At 53.7% G+C, this 18429-nt stretch overlaps 1 protein-coding gene across 3 annotated transcripts in view; it reads right to left on the bottom strand.

Annotated features, from left to right (window-relative positions):
- LOC142257967 (neuroendocrine protein 7B2-like) overlaps positions 1 to 18429 on the bottom strand; it is a 229620-nt gene that overhangs the window by 170962 nt on the left and 40229 nt on the right. The window lies entirely within an intron of this gene.

The raw sequence follows: 18429 nt of genomic DNA, 5'->3' as shown, positions 1-18429 counted from the left end.
GCAGAGCACCACGACAGGAAAATTTTCCACGTCCTGTGGTAGATCTTGGCGGACGTTGGTTTCCTAGCCTGTCTCATAGTGGCAATGACGTCTTGAGATAATCCTGAAGACGCTAGGATCCAGGACTCAATGGCCACACAGTCAGGTTGAGGGCCACAGAATTGAGATGGAAAAAACGGCCCTTGAGATAACAAGTCTGGTCGGTCTGGTAGTGCCCACGGTTGGCCGACCGTGAGATGCCACAGATCCGGGTACCACGACCTCCTCGGCCAGTCTGGAGCGACGAGGATGACGCGGCGGCAGTCGGCCCTGATCTTGCGTAACACACTGGGCAACAGTGCCAGCGGAGGAACACATAAGGGAGCTGAAACTGCGACCAATCCTGAACTAAGGCGTCTGCCGCCAGAGCTCTGGGATCTTGAGACCGTGCCATGAACGTCGGTACCTTGTTATTGTGCCGGGACGCCATGAAGTCGACGTCCGGCACCCCCCAGCGGCAACAGATCTCCTGAAACACGCCCGGGTAAAGGGACCATTCCCCTGTGTCCATGCCCTGGCGACTGAGATAATCCGCTTCCCAGTTTTCCACGCCTGGAATGTGAACTGCAGAGATGGTGGAGGCCGTGGCTTCCACCCACATCAAAATCCGCCGGACTTCCTGGGAGGCTTGCCGACTGCGTATGCCGCCTTGGTGGTTGATGTATGCCACCACTGTGGAATTGTCTGACTGAATTCTGATCTGCTTGCCTTCCAGCCACTGCTGGAAAGCTTTCAGGGCAAGATACCCTGCCCGTATTTCCAGAACATTGATCTGAAGCGAGGACTCTTGCTGGGTCCACGTACCCTAAGCCCTGTGGTGGAGAAAAATCGCTCCCCACCCTGACAGACTCGCGTCCGTCGTGACTACTTCCCAGGATGGGGGTAGGAAAGATTTCCCCTTCGCTAATGAAGTGGGAATAAGCCACCACCGAAGGGAAGCTTTGGTCGTCAGAGAGGGAGACGGTCCTGACGAGGGACGTCGGCTTCCTGTCCCATTTGCATAGGATGTCCCATTGAAGGGGACGCAGGTGAAATTGCGCGAAAGGGACTGCCTCCATTGCTGTCACCATCTTCCCCAGGAAGTGCGTGAGGCGCCTCACGGGGTGTGACTGGCCTTGAAGGAGAGATTGTACCCCTTTCCGTAGTGACTGCTGTTTGATCAGCGGAAGCTTCACTATCGCTGAGAGTATGAAACTTCGTGCCAAGATATGTCAGCGATTGGGCCGGTGTCAGATTTGACTTTGGAAAATTGATGATCCACCCGAAACCCTGGAGAGTCTCCAGGGTAGCGTCAAGGCTGCGTTGGCATGCCTCTATAGAGGGTGCCTTGATCAGCAGATCGTCCAAATACTGGATCACCGAGTGACCCAGGGAGTGAAGAAGCGCTACTACAGTAGCCATAACCTTGGTAAAAACCCGTGGGGCTGTTGCCAGGCCGAACGGCAGTGCCACGAATTGCAGGTATTCGTGTCCTATGGCGAAGCGCAAGAAGCGCTGGTGCTCTGGAGCAATCGGTACATGGGGATAAGCATTTTTGATATCGATTGATGCAAGGAAATCTCCTTGGGACATTGAGGCGATGACGGAGCGGAGGGATTCCATCCGGAACCGCCTGGTTTTTACCCGTCTGTTGAGCAGTTTCAGGTCCAGGACCGGGCGGAAAGACCCGTCCTTCTTTGAGACCACCAACAAGTTGGAGTAAAAACCGTGGCTCTGTTGCTGAAGAGGAACAGGGATCACCACTCCTTCAGCCGTCAGAGTGCGCCGCGCCTGCAGAGGAGCCTCGGCTCGCTCGGGAGGCGGGGATGACCTGAAGAATCGAGTCGGGGGACGAGAGGTAAACTCTATCTCGTAACCGTGAGACAGAATAACTCTCACCCAGCGGTCTTTAATTTGTGGCAGCCCGGTGTCGCAAAAGCGGGAGAGCCTGCCACCGACCGAGGATGCTACTAGCGGAGGCCGAAAGTCATGAGGAAGCCGCTTTGTTAGCGGCGCCCCCGGTGGTCTGTTTAGGACGTGACTTAGACCGCCATGCATCAGAGCTCCTTTGTCTTTCTGAGACCTTGTGGACGAGGAGAATTGGGACCTGCCCGCGCCCCGAGAGGAGCGAAACCTCGACTGCCCTCTCCTCTGTTGGGATATGTTTGGTTGGGACTGGGGTAAGGATGTATCCTTTCCCTTGGATTGTTTGATGACTTCATCCAGACGCTCGCCAAACAACCTGTCGCCACAAATTGGCAAACTGGTTAGGCGCTTTTTTGGAAGCAGAATCTGCCTTCCATTCCCGTAGCCATAAGGCCCTGCGGAGTACCACCGAATTGGCGGCCGCAACCGCCGTACAGCTCGCAGAGTCCAGGACAGCACTAATAGCGTTGCCGAGGTTTGGGAGGTAATGGATGCCACTTGTGGCGCGGCCGTGCATGTGGCTGCTTCAATTTGCGCTTGACCTGCTGAGATAGCTTGTAGCGCCCATACGGCTGCGAATGCTGGGACAAAAGAAGCTCCGATAGCTTCATAGATGGATTTCAACCAGAGCTCCATCTGCCCGTCAGTGGCATCTTTGAGCGAGGCTCCATCTTCCACTGCAAGTAATGATCTAGCCGCCAGTCTGTGAGATTGGAGGGTCCACTCTGAGACACTGAGTCCAACCTTTAACCACGTCAGGTGGAAAAGGACAACGTGTATCCTTAAGGCGCTAAGAAAAAACGCTTATCCGGACAAGCATGGTGATTCTGGACTGCCTCTCTGGAATCAGAATGGTCTAGAAACATTCTCGGTGTACGCTTGGGGAACCTGAAGCGGAATTACTCCTGCTGATAATCTGACTCCTCCGCCGGAGGAGCTGAGGGAGAAATATCCAGCATTTGATTGATGGACGCAATGAGATCGTTCACTATGGCGTCCCCGTCTGGAGTATTACGATTGAGAGCGCCCTCAGGATCAGAATCCTGATCAGCTGTCTCCGCATCATCAACCGGAGATTCCCCCCGCTGAGACCCTGAACAACATGATGTCGAGGGAAATTCTAAGCGAGCCCGCTTAGTCGGTCTGGGGCTGGGGTCTAAGTCAGAACCCTCAGCCTGGAATGTATCCCGGGAGGACATTGTTGGTCCAATTGAGGGGGGCCAGGGAACAATGATTCAACAGAGTCCCTTTGCTGAGATACCGGCCTGGACTGCAAGGCTTCTAGTATCTCAGCCATAGTCTCAGAGAGTTTTGCAAACTCCATCCCCGTCACTAAGGACCGTGTCAACAGGTGTCTCCCCCTGGGCCCCTCTTAGCAGATGCTCTGGCTGAAGAAGAGAGTCACAGGGGCCACACATTGCACACAATGAGGGTCAATGGGACCTGCCGGCAGCTGGGTCGTACAAGCGGCGCAGGCAGCATAATAATCCTGTTTTTTGGCACCCCTGTCTTTGTGGGCGCCATGCTATTGTTTTCCCTGATTAACACAAAAGGGTAAATAGCCATAATGAACTGTGCTCATACAGTGTAAAGTATATAGTAATAACACAGAATGTATCAATACACTACAGCACCATGGGGCTAACACCCCAGGTGCTGCTTACCAGCCGCCTAAAGCGGTTGTGAGGCCACCAGAGACCGTGTCTGGGTTTCCCAGGGTTTGTCCCTCTCTGCAGCGTCGGAGGAGCTGACAGGAATGGCTGCGGCGTCCTGACGAGAGGAGGGAGCCGTGGGCGTCTCACACAGTGCACAGTGAGGGGAGTGGAGTATGCAAAGCATGCTCCAGCCCTCATGCTGCTCGTTTGTCCCTCTCTTCCGTGCAGCGTCCCGCCCTTCCCCTGCCTGTCAGGGCTGAGGGCGGGAAAAAGGAAGCTAGGCCGCAAGAAAGCCGGGGACTCGAGTATAAGCGTCGCCGCCGTAAAAGCGCGGCCGACGCCGAAGTCCCCGGCTAACTACAAGTCCCAGCCGCGCCGCAGTTTCACATGGCAGCGGCGGTTAGCGCGGTAGCCCCTACATATAAACACACTCAGCGACGCTGAGTGTGTAATGGCACATATAGACCCAGTCAGCGCCGTGGTCCCCGGTGCACTAGCACACCCAGCAAAGCTGAGGTGTTGCCGTGCACGGTCCCTACAGGGATACAGAGTACCTTCAAGATGCAGGGCCATGTCCCTGAACGGAACCCGGCTCCTATCCAGCAGTCTCCACAGGAGTTGTGGATGAAGCACGGTCTCAGTGCCTGGAGACCGATAGGATCCCACTTCGCCCAGAGCCCTGAGGGGGATGGGGAAGGAAAGCAGCATGTGGGCTCCAGCCTCCGTACCCGCAATGGATACCTCAACCTTAACAACACCGCCGACAAGAGTGGGGTGAGAAGGGAGCATGCTGGGGGCCCTATATGGGCCCACTTTTCTTCCATCCGACATGGTCAGCAGCTGCTGCTGACCAATCTGTGGAGCTGTGCTGTGCATGTCTGCCTCCTTCGCACAAAGCATAAAAACTGAGGAGCCCGTGGGAGCACGGGGGGTGTATAGGCAGAAGGGGAGTGGCTTAACACTTTTGAGTGTAATACTTTGTGCTGCCTCCGGAGGCATAGCCTATACACCCAATTGTCTGGGTCTCCCAATAGAGCGACAAAGAAATGTATTCTGGAATTCAGAAAAGAAATTCAGCAATACTGAACCTCACGCCGGTGTTTTCTTCCTGATTTTGACATACAAAAAAAAAAAAAAATAGAGGAAAGCCCAGGTCCGCCAATTACTGGCCACCAGCTAGTGGTGACCTCAGTGTCGGGGGATTGTATCGTTTGGGTTTTTATATTCATTCTGACTTTCATTCAAAAGGATTTTTGTTTTTATAATTCTATGGGTATAAATTTAATTTTTAAAGGATCGTCAACACCGAATATATGTACCACGTTGGTGGAGTACCAGGTCCTACGACCCCTACCAATCGCTTAAAAATCTGCTGCACTTCTGACCGAGCAGTGTACTGGTCCTTAGAAAGTCGAGGAGCTTGTCTTCCACTCCGTTTACAGGATCGTAGACTTTATTGCCCCTTTAGGCTATGTGCACACAGTGCGTTTTTGCACGTTTTTCGGGTGCGTTTTTGGCCTCAAAACTGCATGACTTTGCTTCTCCAGCAAAGCCTATGAGTTTTCATTTTTGCTGTCCGCACACAACTTTTTCTTCAGCGCTCTATTGGGAGACCCAGACGATTGGGGTATAGCTACTGCCCTCTGGAGGCCACACAAAGCACTACACTAAAAGTGCAAGGCCCCTCCCCCTCTGGCTATACCCCCCCGTGGTATCACGGGTACTCCAGTTTTAGCTTTGTGTGCGAAGGAGGTCAGACATTCCATGCATAGCTCCACAGATTTTAGTCAGCAGTAGCTGCTGACTAGTTCGGATGGAAGAAAAGAGGACACATATAGTGTCCCCAGCATGCTCCCTTCTCACCCCTGGATGGTGTTGTAAGGTTGAGGTACCTATTGCTGGTACAGGGCTGGAGCCCCACATGCTGTTTTCCTTCCACATCCCCTTGGGGGCTCTGTGGAAGTGGGATCCTGCCGGCCTCAAAGCTCTGACGCCGGGCTCCATCCACAGACCCATTAGAACCTGATGGATACGGAGCAGGAGTACCATCAGGGACCGGGCCCTGCATCATACAGGTACTCTGTGTCCCCGGCAGGCACAGACACACTCCGGGCTGGCTGGGTGTTGTAGTGCGCCGGGGACCGTACACTGAGCTGGTGTTCCTACAGTTATCTGGGGGACTTTGTGTTCTGGGAACGCAGCGCCGACCCTCACTGGACCGGGCGGCGCTGCTGTGACTTGTGGTGCGCCGGGGATACGCCGACCGCGCTTTTACGGCGGCGGCGTTTATAACTCTAGTCCCCGGCTTTTGGGCCTAGGACGCCGGCAGCTCCGATCGTTCCCGCCCCCACCCTGTCAATCAGGGTAGGGGAGAGACGCTGTTTCACGGCAGCGAGGAGGGCTGGAGCCTGATTTACATGCTCCAGCCCTCTCACTAGGCACAGAGGGAAGCAGGCTTCCCGCTCTTGGTCAGGAACGCCCAGGGCCCGCCCCCCTTCTTCTCTCAGGACGCCGGCAGCCATTACATGCATGTCTGGCTGGAGGAAGGACGCAAGGCTCTGGGAGACCTGGACTGAGGGGCTTTGGAAGACCACACACCCGCTCTTAAGCGGGCGGTAAGCGGCATTTCAGCTGGCCCCTCTAGTGCCTCAGTGTGTATTAGTGTACTGTGTCACTGGACATAGATATTTATTGATTTCTTGCACTGTGAGGTCGCTTCCTGGCTGGATACCCCAGATCGCTCTGAGGAGGCAGCAACATGTCATCCACAAGACGCAAAGCTGCCAAGGCTAGGGCTGTGTGCACTGCGTGTGCTGCATGTGGGGCTGCTCTACCAGCAGGCTCCAAGGACCCCCATTGTGTGCAATGCTCAGATCCGGTGCTGCTTCGCCAGCCGGAGTCAGGAGAGATAGTGACCCAGGCTGAGACGCCTGTAAGTCCTGCCCCGGTGTCGGGGACAGACTTTGCAGTTTTTGCGGTTAATATGTCTGTGACTATGGCAAAAATCCTGGAAACTTTGCAATCCATGCCTGGGGCTCAGTCTATGGACACGGTGAGGTCTATGTCCTCTAATCCTCCGCAGTTGGATTTAATCCAGACTGCAAGGGGGTCCCCGGCTTCTCAGGATGAGTATAATGACTCAGATGATTGCCCCAGCCACCCCAAGCGGGCTCGCTGGGAAAGACCCTCAACGTCATCACACTGCTCAGGGTCTCAGCGCAATCAGTCTCCCTGTGATGTGTCTGAAGAGAGTGATCAGGAGTCTAATCCTGGAACCCCTCTCAATCTGGATACCCCGGATGGGGACGCCATGGTAAACGATCTTATCTCAGCCATCAATAGGCTGTTAGATATTTCTCCCCCAGCCCCTTCAGCAGAAGAGGCAGCGGCAGAGCAGGAGAAATTTCGTTTCCTCTATCCCAAGCGTAAATTAAGTGCTCTGTTGGATCACTCTGACTTCAGAGAATCAATCCAGAAACACGACGCTCATCCAGAAAAGCGTTTCTCTAAACGTTCTAAGGATACACGTTATCCTTTCCCCCCTGATGTGGTCAAGCGCTGGACCCAGTGTCCAAAGGTGGACCCCCCGATTTCCAAGCTTGCAGCTAGATCCATAGTTGCAGTGGAGGATGGCGCTTCACTTAAGGATGCCAATGACAGACAGATGGACCTTTGGTTAAAATCTGTCTATGAAGCTATCGGCGCGTCGTTTGCTCCAGCATTCGCAGCCGTATGGGCACTCCAAGCTATTTCAGCTGGTTTAGCAAAAGTGGATGCTATCTTACATCCAGCGGTGCCGCAAGTGGCGTCCCTTACCTCGCAGATGTCCGCGTTTGCGTCTTACGCTATCAATGCGGTCCTAGAATCTACCAGCCGCACCTCAATGGCGTCTGCCAATTCGGTAGTTTTGCGCAGAGCATTGTGGTTAAAGGACTGGAAAGCAGATGCTGGTTCCAAAAAATGTTTAACCAGCTTGCCTTTATCTAGAGATAGACTGTTTGGCGAGCCATTGGCTGACATCATTAAACAGTCCAAGGGTAAAGAATCCTCTTTACCCCAGCCCAGATCAAGCAAACCTCAGCAGAGAAAGTGGCAGCAGAAGTTTCAGTCCTTTCGAGGTTCGGGCAAAACACAATTCTCCTCGTCCAAAGGGACTCAGAGGACGCAAAGAAACTCAGATTCCTGGCGGGCTCATTCACGCCCCAAGAAAGCAAATGGAGGAACCGCTTCCAAAGCGGCTACCTCATGACTTCCAGTCCCCTCCCTCCGCATCTCCAGTCGGGGGCAGGCTCTCCCGCTTTTACGACACTTGGATGTCACAGGTCAAAGACCGGTGGGTGACAGACATTTTGTCGCGCGGGTACAGAATCGAGTTCAGTTCTCGTCCTCCAGCTCGGTTCTTCAGAACCTCCCCACATCCAGACCGTGTAGATGTCCTGCGGCAGGCGGTGGACTCCCTAAGAGCGGAAGGAGTAGTGGTTCCTGTACCGTCTCAGGAACAAGGGAGAGGGTTTTACTCCAATCTCTTTGTGGTGCCAAAAAAGGACGGCTCGTTCCGTCCTGTTCTGGACCTAAAACTGCTCAACAAACATGTGCACGCCAGACGGTTCCGGATGGAAACCCTCCGTTCTGTCATTGCCTCAATGTCTCAAGGAGACTTCCTTGCCTCAATAGACATCAAAGATGCTTATCTCCACGTGCCAATTGCTACAGAACATCAACGTTTTCTACGTTTTGTGATAGGAGACGACCATCTTCAGTTCGCAGCTCTGCCATTCGGTCTGGCGACAGCCCCCCGGGTCTTCACCAAGGTCATGGCGGCGGTGGTAGCAGTCTTGCACTCTCAGGGACACTCGGTGATCCCTTACCTAGACGATCTACTTGTCAAGGCACCCTCTCAAGAGGCATGCCAACTCAGTCTACAGGCTACGCTGGAGACTCTCCAGACTTTTGGATGGATCATCAACTTTCCAAAGTCAAATCTGTCACCGACACAGTCACTAACGTATCTTGGCATGGAGTTCCATACTCGAGCAGCGACAGTGAAGCTTCCGCTAAACAAGCAGCGGTCCCTACAGACAGGGGTGCAATCTCTCCTTCAGGGCCAGTCGCACCCCTTACGGCGCCTCATGCACTTCCTAGGGAAGATGGTGGCAGCCATGGAAGCAGTTCCCTTTGCGCAGTTTCATCTGCGTCCACTTCAATGGGACATTCTCCGCCAATGGGACGGGAAGACGACTTCCCTAGACAGGAAAGTCTCTCTTTCCCAGACGGCCAAGGACTCTCTACAATGGTGGCTCCTTCCCACCTCATTGTCTCAGGGAAGATCCTTCCTGCCCCCATCCTGGGCAGTGGTCACGACAGATGCGAGTCTGTCGGGGTGGGGAGCAGTGTTTCTACACCACAGGGCTCAGGGGACGTGGACTCCGCAAGAGTCCACCCTTCAGATCAATGTTCTGGAAATCAGGGCAGTGTATCTTGCCCTACTAGCCTTTCAACAGTGGCTGGAAGGAAAGCAGATCCGAATCCAGTCGGACAACTCCACAGCGGTGGCATACATCAACCACCAAGGAGGGACGCGCAGCCGGCAAGCCTTTCAGGAAGTCCGGCGCATTCTGAATTGGGTGGAGGACACAGCATCCACCATCTCCGCGGTTCACATCCCAGGCGTAGAAAACTGGGAAGCAGACTTCCTCAGTCGCCAGGGTATGGACGCAGGGGAATGGTCCCTTCACCCGGACGTGTTTCAGGAAATCTGTCGCCGCTGGGGGGTGCCGGACGTCGACCTAATGGCGTCTCGGCACAACAACAAGGTCCCGGCATTCATGGCGCGGTCGCGCGATCAAAGAGCTCTGGCGGCAGACGCCTTGGTGCAAGATTGGTCGCAGTTCCGCCTCCCCTATGTATTTCCGCCTCTGGCACTCTTGCCCAGAGTACTACGCAAGATCAGATCCGATTGCAGCCGCATCATACTCGTCGCCCCAGACTGGCCGAGGAGATCGTGGTATCCGGATCTGTGGCATCTCACGGTCGGCCGACCGTGGTCACTTCCAGACCGTCCAGACCTGCTGTCTCAAGGGCCGTTTTTCCATCAGAATTCTGCGGCCCTGAACCTGACTGTGTGGCCATTGAGTCCTGGATCCTATCGTCAACAGGCTTATCACAGGGAGTGGTAGCCACAATGAGACAAGCTAGGAAGTCAACTTCTGCTAAGATCTACCACAGAACGTGGAAGATTTTCTTAACCTGGTGCTCTGCTCAGGGAGTGTCTCCCTGGCCATTTGCATTGCCCACTTTTCTGTCTTTCCTGCAATCAGGGTTGGAAAAGGGCTTGTCGCTCAGCTCCCTTAAAGGGCAAGTCTCGGCACTATCCGTGTTTTTTCAGAAGCGTCTAGCACGTCTTCCTAAGGTGCGCACGTTCCTGCAGGGGGTCTGTCATATTGTGCCCCCGTACAAGCGGCCGTTGGATCCATGGGATCTGAACAGAGTACTAGTGGCTCTCCAGAAACCGCCTTTCGAGCCTCTCAAAGAAGTTTCTTTTTCTCGCCTGTCACAGAAAGTGGCGTTTCTTGTTGCGATCACATCGCTTCGGCGAGTGTCTGAGCTGGCAGCTCTGTCATCCAAGGCTCCCTTCTTGGTGTTCCACCAGGACAAGGTAGTGCTGCGCCCCATTCCGGAGTTTCTCCCTAAGGTCGTATCCTCGTTTCATCTTAATCAGGATATATCCTTGCCTTCCTTTTATCCTCATCCGGTTCACCGGTATGAAAAGGACTTGCGTTTGCTAGATCTGGTGAGAGCACTCAGGATCTACATTTCCCGCACGGCGCCCATGCGCCGTTCCGATGCACTTTTTGTCCTTGTCGCCGGTCCGCGCAAGGGGTTGCAGGCTTCTAAAGCCACCTTGGCTCGATGGATCAAAGAACCAATTATAGAGGCCTACCGTTCTGCTGGGCTTCCGGTTCCTTCAGGGCTAAAAGCCCACTCAACCAGAGCCGTGGGTGCGTCCTGGGCATTACGGCACCAGGCTTCGGCTCAACAGGTGTGTCAGGCAGCTACCTGGTCGAGTCTGCACACTTTCACCAAACATTATCAGGTGCATACCTATGCTTCGGCGGATGCCAGCTTAGGTAGAAGAGTCCTGCAGGCGGCAGTGACATCCCCGTAGGGGGGGGGCTGTTTTGCAGCTCTAACATGAGGTATTTCTTTACCCACCCAGGGACAGCTTTTGGACGTCCCAATCGTCTGGGTCTCCCAATAGAGCGCTGAAGAAGAAGGGAATTTTGTTACTTACCGTAAATTCCTTTTCTTCTAGCTCTTATTGGGAGACCCAGCACCCGCCCTGTTGTCCTTCGGGATTGTTTTTGCTGTTTGCGGGTACACATGTTGTTCATGTTGAACGGTTTTTCAGTTCTCCGATGTTACTCGGAGTTAATTTGTTTAAACCAGTTGTTGGCTTCCTCCTTCTTGCTTTGGCACTAAAACTGGAGTACCCGTGATACCACGGGGGGGTATAGCCAGAGGGGGAGGGGCCTTGCACTTTTAGTGTAGTGCTTTGTGTGGCCTCCAGAGGGCAGTAGCTATACCCCAATCGTCTGGGTCTCCCAATAAGAGCTAGAAGAAAAGGAATTTACGGTAAGTAACAAAATTCCCTTCTTTTTTAAGCTGCGTTTTTGAACTAAAAAAAAAAAAAAAAAAAATGGACATGTCAATTATTTCCTGCGTTTTCCCCCCATGCAATGTATTGGAAAAACGAAGAGATCAAAAACACAGCCAAATCGCGGTAAAAACGCATGCGTTTTTTGCCGCGGGTGCGTTTTTAGCGGCCAAAAATGCAGCATCAAAAAAACGCAGCGTGTGCACATAGCTTTACACTGATCTGTCGGCAGGCTCCGCTCTTCTACTTGCTACTTTGAGTGATCAGTGTCAGTTTTCGACCCCATGTCCTACTGATACTGAAAATAATCCCTAGTACGGTTCAATAATGAAGCGTCCATGCAGATATAAAAAAAAAAAACAAAAAAAAAAAAAACATTGCAGAACACTATAGACAGCAGAAACCCCCAAAAGGAGGAGAGAAGACAACCCCGCAATCATACTCAACAGACCCCAAACGGGAGGCCCTGCGGTGGAACACCCACACATCTGGTAATACCGTACTGCTCCGGACCTAGGAGAACCGAAGGCCCTGCAGTGGGATGCATCAATTCGTTCCACCGCAGGTCTTCTATACTTTCCACCATAGGTCCTCGCGCTCCACTACACTGCATCCCAGTCCCCCCTCATGCCGGCTGGAAGCAATATGGGATTAACAGATGTTGTGTGTGCGATCTGATGTTTGTGTTGCAATCTGATGTGGGAGTGCCAGCTGGAAGCAAGGTAGGACCGTTGTGGAGCATACCTGCAGGGAGCGCCCGCTGAGGATCGCAGGACCTGGGAAAGACGCAGACATCCAAGGATTGGCAAGTATTATTCTCCTGTGGATCTGTGGATGGGGGGTGGTCTGCCTTTTTGGAGGGGTAAACATACACCCAAATCCATGTTTCCCCAAAAATCAGCCCTATCCAGAGACTAAAGGCCGCTTTACACGCTGCGATATCGGTACCGATATCGCTAGCGTGCGTACCGGCCCCCATCGGTTGTGCGACACGGGCAAATCGCTGCCCGTGGCGCACAACATCACCCTGACCCGTCACACTACTTACCTGCCTAGCGACGTCGCTGTGAACGGCGAACCGCCTCCTTTCTAAGGGGGCGGACCGTGCGGCATCACAGCGGAGTCACTAAGCGGCCGCCCAATAGCAGCGGAGGGGTGGAGATGAGCGGGACGAAACATCCCGCCCACCTCCTTCCTTGCGCATTGTGGGCGCCGGCAGGTAAGGTGAGGTTTCTCGTTCCTGCGGCGTCATATGGAGCGATGTGTGCTGCCGCAGGAACGAGGAACTACATCGTACACGCTGCAGCAGCAATATTTGAGAAGTGACCCCCATGTCACCAATGAGCGATTTTGAACGTTTTTGCGACGATTCAAAATCGCTCATAGGTGTCACACACAACATCGCTAATGCGGCCGGATGTGTGTCACAAATTCCGTGACCCCAACGACATCGCATTAGCGATGTCGTAGCGTGTAAAGCGGCCTTTACTGATAGGGAATTAGATTGTGAGCCCCAATGGGGACCATGCTGCTGATGTATGTAAAGCACTGAATAATTAATAGCACTATATAAAAGTGAATAAATATTTTTATTAGCCCAAAAATGAGCCCTAGCACATTTTGGGGGGCATAAAATAATATAAAAAAGTGTCTTATTTTGGGGGAAACACTGTATTCACCATCATTAAACAGAAATACAAAATGAAGGGAATTTTGTTTACTTACCGTAAATTCCTTTTCTTCTAGCTCCAATTGGGAGACCCAGACAATTGGGTGTATAGCTTCTGCCTCCGGAGGCCGCACAAAGTATTACACTAAAAGTGTAAAGCCCCTCCCCTTCTGCCTATACACCCCCCGTGCTCCCACGGGCTCCTCAGTTTTGGTGCAAAAGCAAGAAGGAGGAAAAAAATTATAAACTGGTTTAAAGTAAATTCAATCCGAAGGAATATCGGAGAACTGAAACCATTCAACATGAACAACATGTGTACACAAAAAAACAGGGGCGGGTGCTGGGTCTCCCAATTGGAGCTAGAAGAAAAGGAATTTACGGTAAGTAAACAAAATTCCCTTCTTTGTCGCTCCATTGGGAGACCCAGACAATTGGGACGTCCAAAAGCAGTCCCTGGGTGGGTAAATAATACCTCATAATAGAGCCGTAACGGCTCCGTCCTACAGGTGGGCAACCGCCGCCTGAAGGACTCGCCTACCTAGGCTGGCATCCGCCGAAGCATAGGTATGCACCTGATAGTGTTTCGTGAAAGTGTGCAGGCTCGACCAGGTAGCCGCCTGACACACCTGCTGAGCCGTAGCCTGGTGCCTCAAAGCCCAGGACGCACCCACGGCTCTGGTAGAATGGGCCTTCAGCCCTGAGGGAACCGGAAGCCCAGCAGAACGGTAAGCTTCGAGAATTGGTTCCTTGATCCACCGAGCCAGGGTTGATTTGGAAGCCTGTGACCCTTTACGCTGGCCAGCGACAAGGACAAAGAGTGCATCCGAGCGGCGCAGGGGCGCCGTACGAGAAATGTAGAGTCTGAGTGCTCTCACCAGATCTAACAAGTGCAAATCCTTTTCACATTGGTGAATTGGATGAGGGCAAAAAGAGGGTAAGGAGATATCCTGATTGAGATGAAAGGGGGATACCACCTTAGGGAGAAATTCCGGAACCGGACGCAGAACCACCTTGTCCTGGTGAAACACCAGGAAAGGGGCTTTGCATGACAATGCTGCTAGCTCAGACACTCTCCGAAGTGAAGTGACTGCTACTAGGAAAACCACTTTCTGCGAAAGGCGTGCGAGAGAAATATCCCTCATTGGCTCGAACGGTGGTTTCTGAAGAACCATCAGCACCCTGTTCAGATCCCAGGGTTCCAACGGACGTTTGTAAGGAGGGACGATGTGACAAACCCCCTGCAGGAACGTGCGTACCTGTGGAAGTCTGGCTAGGCGCTTCTGGAAAAACACAGAGCGCCGAGACTTGTCCCTTAAGGGAGCCGAGTGACAAACCCTTTTCCAATCCGGACTGAAGAAAGGACAGAAAAGTGGGCAAGGCAAATGGCCAGGGAGAAAAACCCTGATCAGAGCACCATGACAGGAATATTTTCCACGTCCTGTGGTAGATCTTGGCGGACATTGGTTTCCTAGCCTGTCTCATAGTGGCAATGACCTCTTGAGATAATCCTGAAGACGCTAAGATCCAGGACTCAATGGCCACACAGTCAGGTTGAGGGCCGCAGAATTCAGATGGAAAAACGGCCCTTGAGACAGCAAGTCTGGTCGGTCTGGTAGTGCCCACGGTTGGCCGACCGTGAGATGCCACAGATCCGGGTACCACGACCTCCTCGGCCAGTCTGGAGCGACGAGGATGGCGCGGCGGCAGTCGGCCCTGATCTTGCGTAACACTCTGGGCAACAGTGCCAGCGGAGGAAACACATAAGGGAGTTGAAACTGCGACCAATCCTGAACTAAGGCGTCTGCCGCCAGAGCTCTGTGATCGTGAGAACGTGCCATGAATGCCGTGACCTTGTTGTTGTGCCGGGACGCCATTAGGTCGACGTCCGGCACCCCCCAGCGGCAACAGATCTCCTGAAACACGTCCGGGTGAAGGGACCATTCCCCTGCGTCCATGCCCTGGCGACTGAGAAAATCTGCTTCCCAGTTTTCCACGCCCGGGCTGTGAACTGCGGAGATGGTGGAGGCCGTGGCTTCCACCCACATCAAAATCCGCAGGACCTCCTGAAAGGCTTGCCGACTGCGTGTTCCTCCTTGGTGGTTGATGTAAGCCACCGCTGTGGAGTTGTCCGACTGAATTCGGATCTGCTTGCCTTCCAGCCACTGCTGGAACGCTTTTAGGGCTAGATACACTGCCCTGATCTCCAGAACATTGATCTGAAGTGAGGACTCTTGCCGAGTCCACGTACCCTGAGCCCTGTGGTGAAGAAAAACTGCTCCCCACCCTGACAGACTCGCGTCCGTCGTGACCACCGCCCAGGATGGGGGTAGGAAGGATTTCCCCTTCGATAATGAAGTGGGATGAAGCCACCACCGAAGGGAAGCTTTGGTTGCCTGAGAGAGGGAGACGTTCCTGTCGAGGAACGTCGGCTTCCTGTCCCATTTGCGTAGGATGTCCCATTGAAGAGGACGCAGGTGAAACTGCGCGAAAGGGACTGCCTCCATTGCTGCCACCATCTTCCCCAGGAAGTGCATGAGGCGCCTCAAGGGGTGTGACTGACCTTGAAGGAGAGATTGCACCCCCGTCTGTAGTGAACGCTGCTTGTTCAGCGGAAGCTTCACTATCGCTGAGAGGGTATGAAACTCCATGCCAAGATATGTCAGCGATTGGGTCGGTGTCAGATTTGACTTTGGAAAATTGATGATCCACCCGAAACTCTGGAGAGTCTCCAGAGTAGCGGTGAGGCTGTGCTGGCATGCCTCTTGAGAGGGAGCCTTGACCAGCAGATCGTCTAAGTAAGGGATCACCGAGTGACCCTGAGAGTGAAGGATCGCAACTACTGCAGCCATGACCTTGGTGAAAACCCGTGGGGCTGTCGCCAGGCCGAACGGCAGTGCCACGAACTGAAGGTGTTCGTCTCCTATGGCGAAGCGCAGGAAGCGCTGATGCTCTGGAGCAATCGGTACGTGGAGATAAGCATCTTTGATATCGATCGATGCAAGGAAATCTCCTTGGGACATTGAGGCGATGACGGAGCGGAGGGATTCCATCCGGAACCGCCTGGTCTTTACGTGTTTGTTGAGCAGTTTTAGGTCCAGGACAGGACGGAAAGACCCGTCCTTCTTTGGAACCACAAACAGGTTGGAGTAAAAACCGTGACCCTGTTGCTGAAGAGGAACAGGGACCACCACTCCTTCTGTCTTCAGAGTGCCCAGCGCCTGCAGAAGAGCATCGGCTCGCTCGGGAGGCGGAGATGTTCTGAAAAATCGAGTCGGAGGACGAGAGCTGAACTCTATCCTGTAACCGTGAGACAGAATGTCTGTCACCCAACGGTCTTTTACCTGTGGCAGCCAAGTGTCGGAAAAGCGGGAGAGCCTGCCACCGACCGAGGTTTTGTGTGAGGAGGCCGTAAGTCATGAGGAAGCCGCCTTGGTAGCGGCACCTCCGGCGGTCTTTTTAGGGCGTGACTTAGACCGCCATGGATCGGAGTTCCTCTGATCCTTCTGAGGCCTTCTGTACGAGGAGAATTGGGACCTGCCCGCACCCGAAAGGACCGAAACCTCGACTGTCCCCTCCTCTGTTGGGGTAATTTTGGTTTGGCCTGGGGTAAGGATGTTTCCTTTCCCTTGGATTGTTTGATGATTTCATCCAGCCTCTCACCAAACAAACGGTCGCCAGAAAATGGCAAACCGGTTAAGCACTTTTTGGAAGCCGAATCTGCCTTCCATTCCCGTAGCCACAAGGCCCTGCGTATTGCCACCGAATTGTCGGCTGCAACCGCCGTACGGCTCGCAGAGTCCAGGACAGCATTAATAGCGTAGGACGCAAATGCCGACGTTTGAGAAGTTATGGACGCCACTTGCGGCGCAGACGTACGTGTGAGTGCGTCAATTTGCGCTTGACCCGCTGCAATAGCTTGGAGTGCCCATACGGCTGCGAATGCTGGAGCAAAAGCCGCGCCGATAGCTTCATAGATGGATTTCAACCAGAGCTCCGTCTGTCAGTGGCATCCTTGAGCGAAGCCCCATCTTCAACTGCAACTATGGATCTAGCCGCCAGTCTGGAGATTGGAGGATCCACCTTGGGACACTGAGTCCAGCCCTTGACCACGTCAGGGGGGAAGGGATAACGTGTATCCTTAAGGCGCTTGGAAAAACGCTTATCTGGACAAACTCTGTGTTTCTGGACTGTCTCTCTGAAGTCGGAGTGATCCAGAAACATACTCGTTGTACGCTTGGGGAACCTGAAACGGAATTTCTCCTGCTGAGAGGCTGACTCCTCTACTGGAGGAGCTGAGGGAGAAAGATCCAACATTTGATGTATGGACGCGATAAGATCATTCACTATGGCGTCACCATCAGGAGTATCAAGGTTGAGAGCGGCCTCAGGATCAGAATCCTGATCAGCTACCTCCGCTTCATCATACAGAGAGTCCTCCCGCTGAGACCCTGAACAATGTGATGAGGTCGAGGGGATTTCCCAGCGAGCTCGCTTAGGCGGTCTGGGGCTGCGGTCCGTGTCAGAGACCTCACCCTGGGATCTATGAGACACCCCGGGGGAACAGTGTTGTTCCAACTGAGGGGAACCAGGGGACAATGATTCCACAGTGCCCATGGTCTGAGATACCGGTCTGGACTGCAAAGCTTCTAGTATCTTAGCCATAGTCTCAGAAAGCCTTTCAGTAAAAACTGTAAACTCCGTCCCTGTCACCTGGACAGTGTTAGCAGGTGGTTCCCACTGGGCCCCCCTTAGCAGAGGCTCCGGCTGAGTAAGTGCCACAGGGGCCGAGCAGTGCACACAATGAGGGTCAGTGGAACCTGCCGGTAGCGAGGTCGTACATGCGGCGCAGGCAGCATAGTAAGCCTGTGTTTTGGCACCCCTGCCTCTTGTGGGTGCCATGCTGTTGTCTCCCCTGAGCAACACAATAGGGTATACAGCCAGAAATCAACTGTGCACCATACAGTGTAAAGTATAGCCTATAAACATATAATCTATAATTACACTTCTGCACTAGTGGGGCCAGCACCTCAGGAGCTGCTTACCGCCCGCTTGAAGCGGTTGTGTGGCCACCAGAATCCCTGCCTGGGTCCCCCAGAGCTTGTCTCCCCTCTGCAGCGTCAGGGGAGCTGACAGGAATGGCTGCCGGCGTCCTGAGGAGAGGAGGGAGCCGTGGGCGTGACCCAGAAAGTGCGGGAACTGGTGCCCCACTGTGCACAGTGAGGGGGGTGGAGTATGTAAAGCATGCTCCAGCCCTCAGTGCTGCCGTCCTGTACAGCGTCCCGCCCTTCACCTGACTGGCAGGGCTGGGGGCGGGAAGAAAAAGAGACTAGGCCGCAAAAGCCGGGGACTCGAGTTATAAGCGCGGCCGCCGTATAAGCGCGGTCGGCGCGGAAGTCCCCGGCGCACTAACAGTCCCAGCCGCGCCGCAGTGATAACAATGGCAGCGGCGGTCAGCGCGGCAGTCCCCATACACTAACACACTCAGCGACGCTGCAGTGTGTAATGGC

Source organism: Anomaloglossus baeobatrachus, chromosome 12, assembly GCF_048569485.1.
Source record: "Anomaloglossus baeobatrachus isolate aAnoBae1 chromosome 12, aAnoBae1.hap1, whole genome shotgun sequence".
Lineage (NCBI taxonomy): Eukaryota > Metazoa > Chordata > Amphibia > Anura > Aromobatidae > Anomaloglossus > Anomaloglossus baeobatrachus.
The sequence above is the reverse complement of the archived record's forward strand: the minus strand, read 5'-3'. Positions and strand labels throughout refer to the sequence as shown.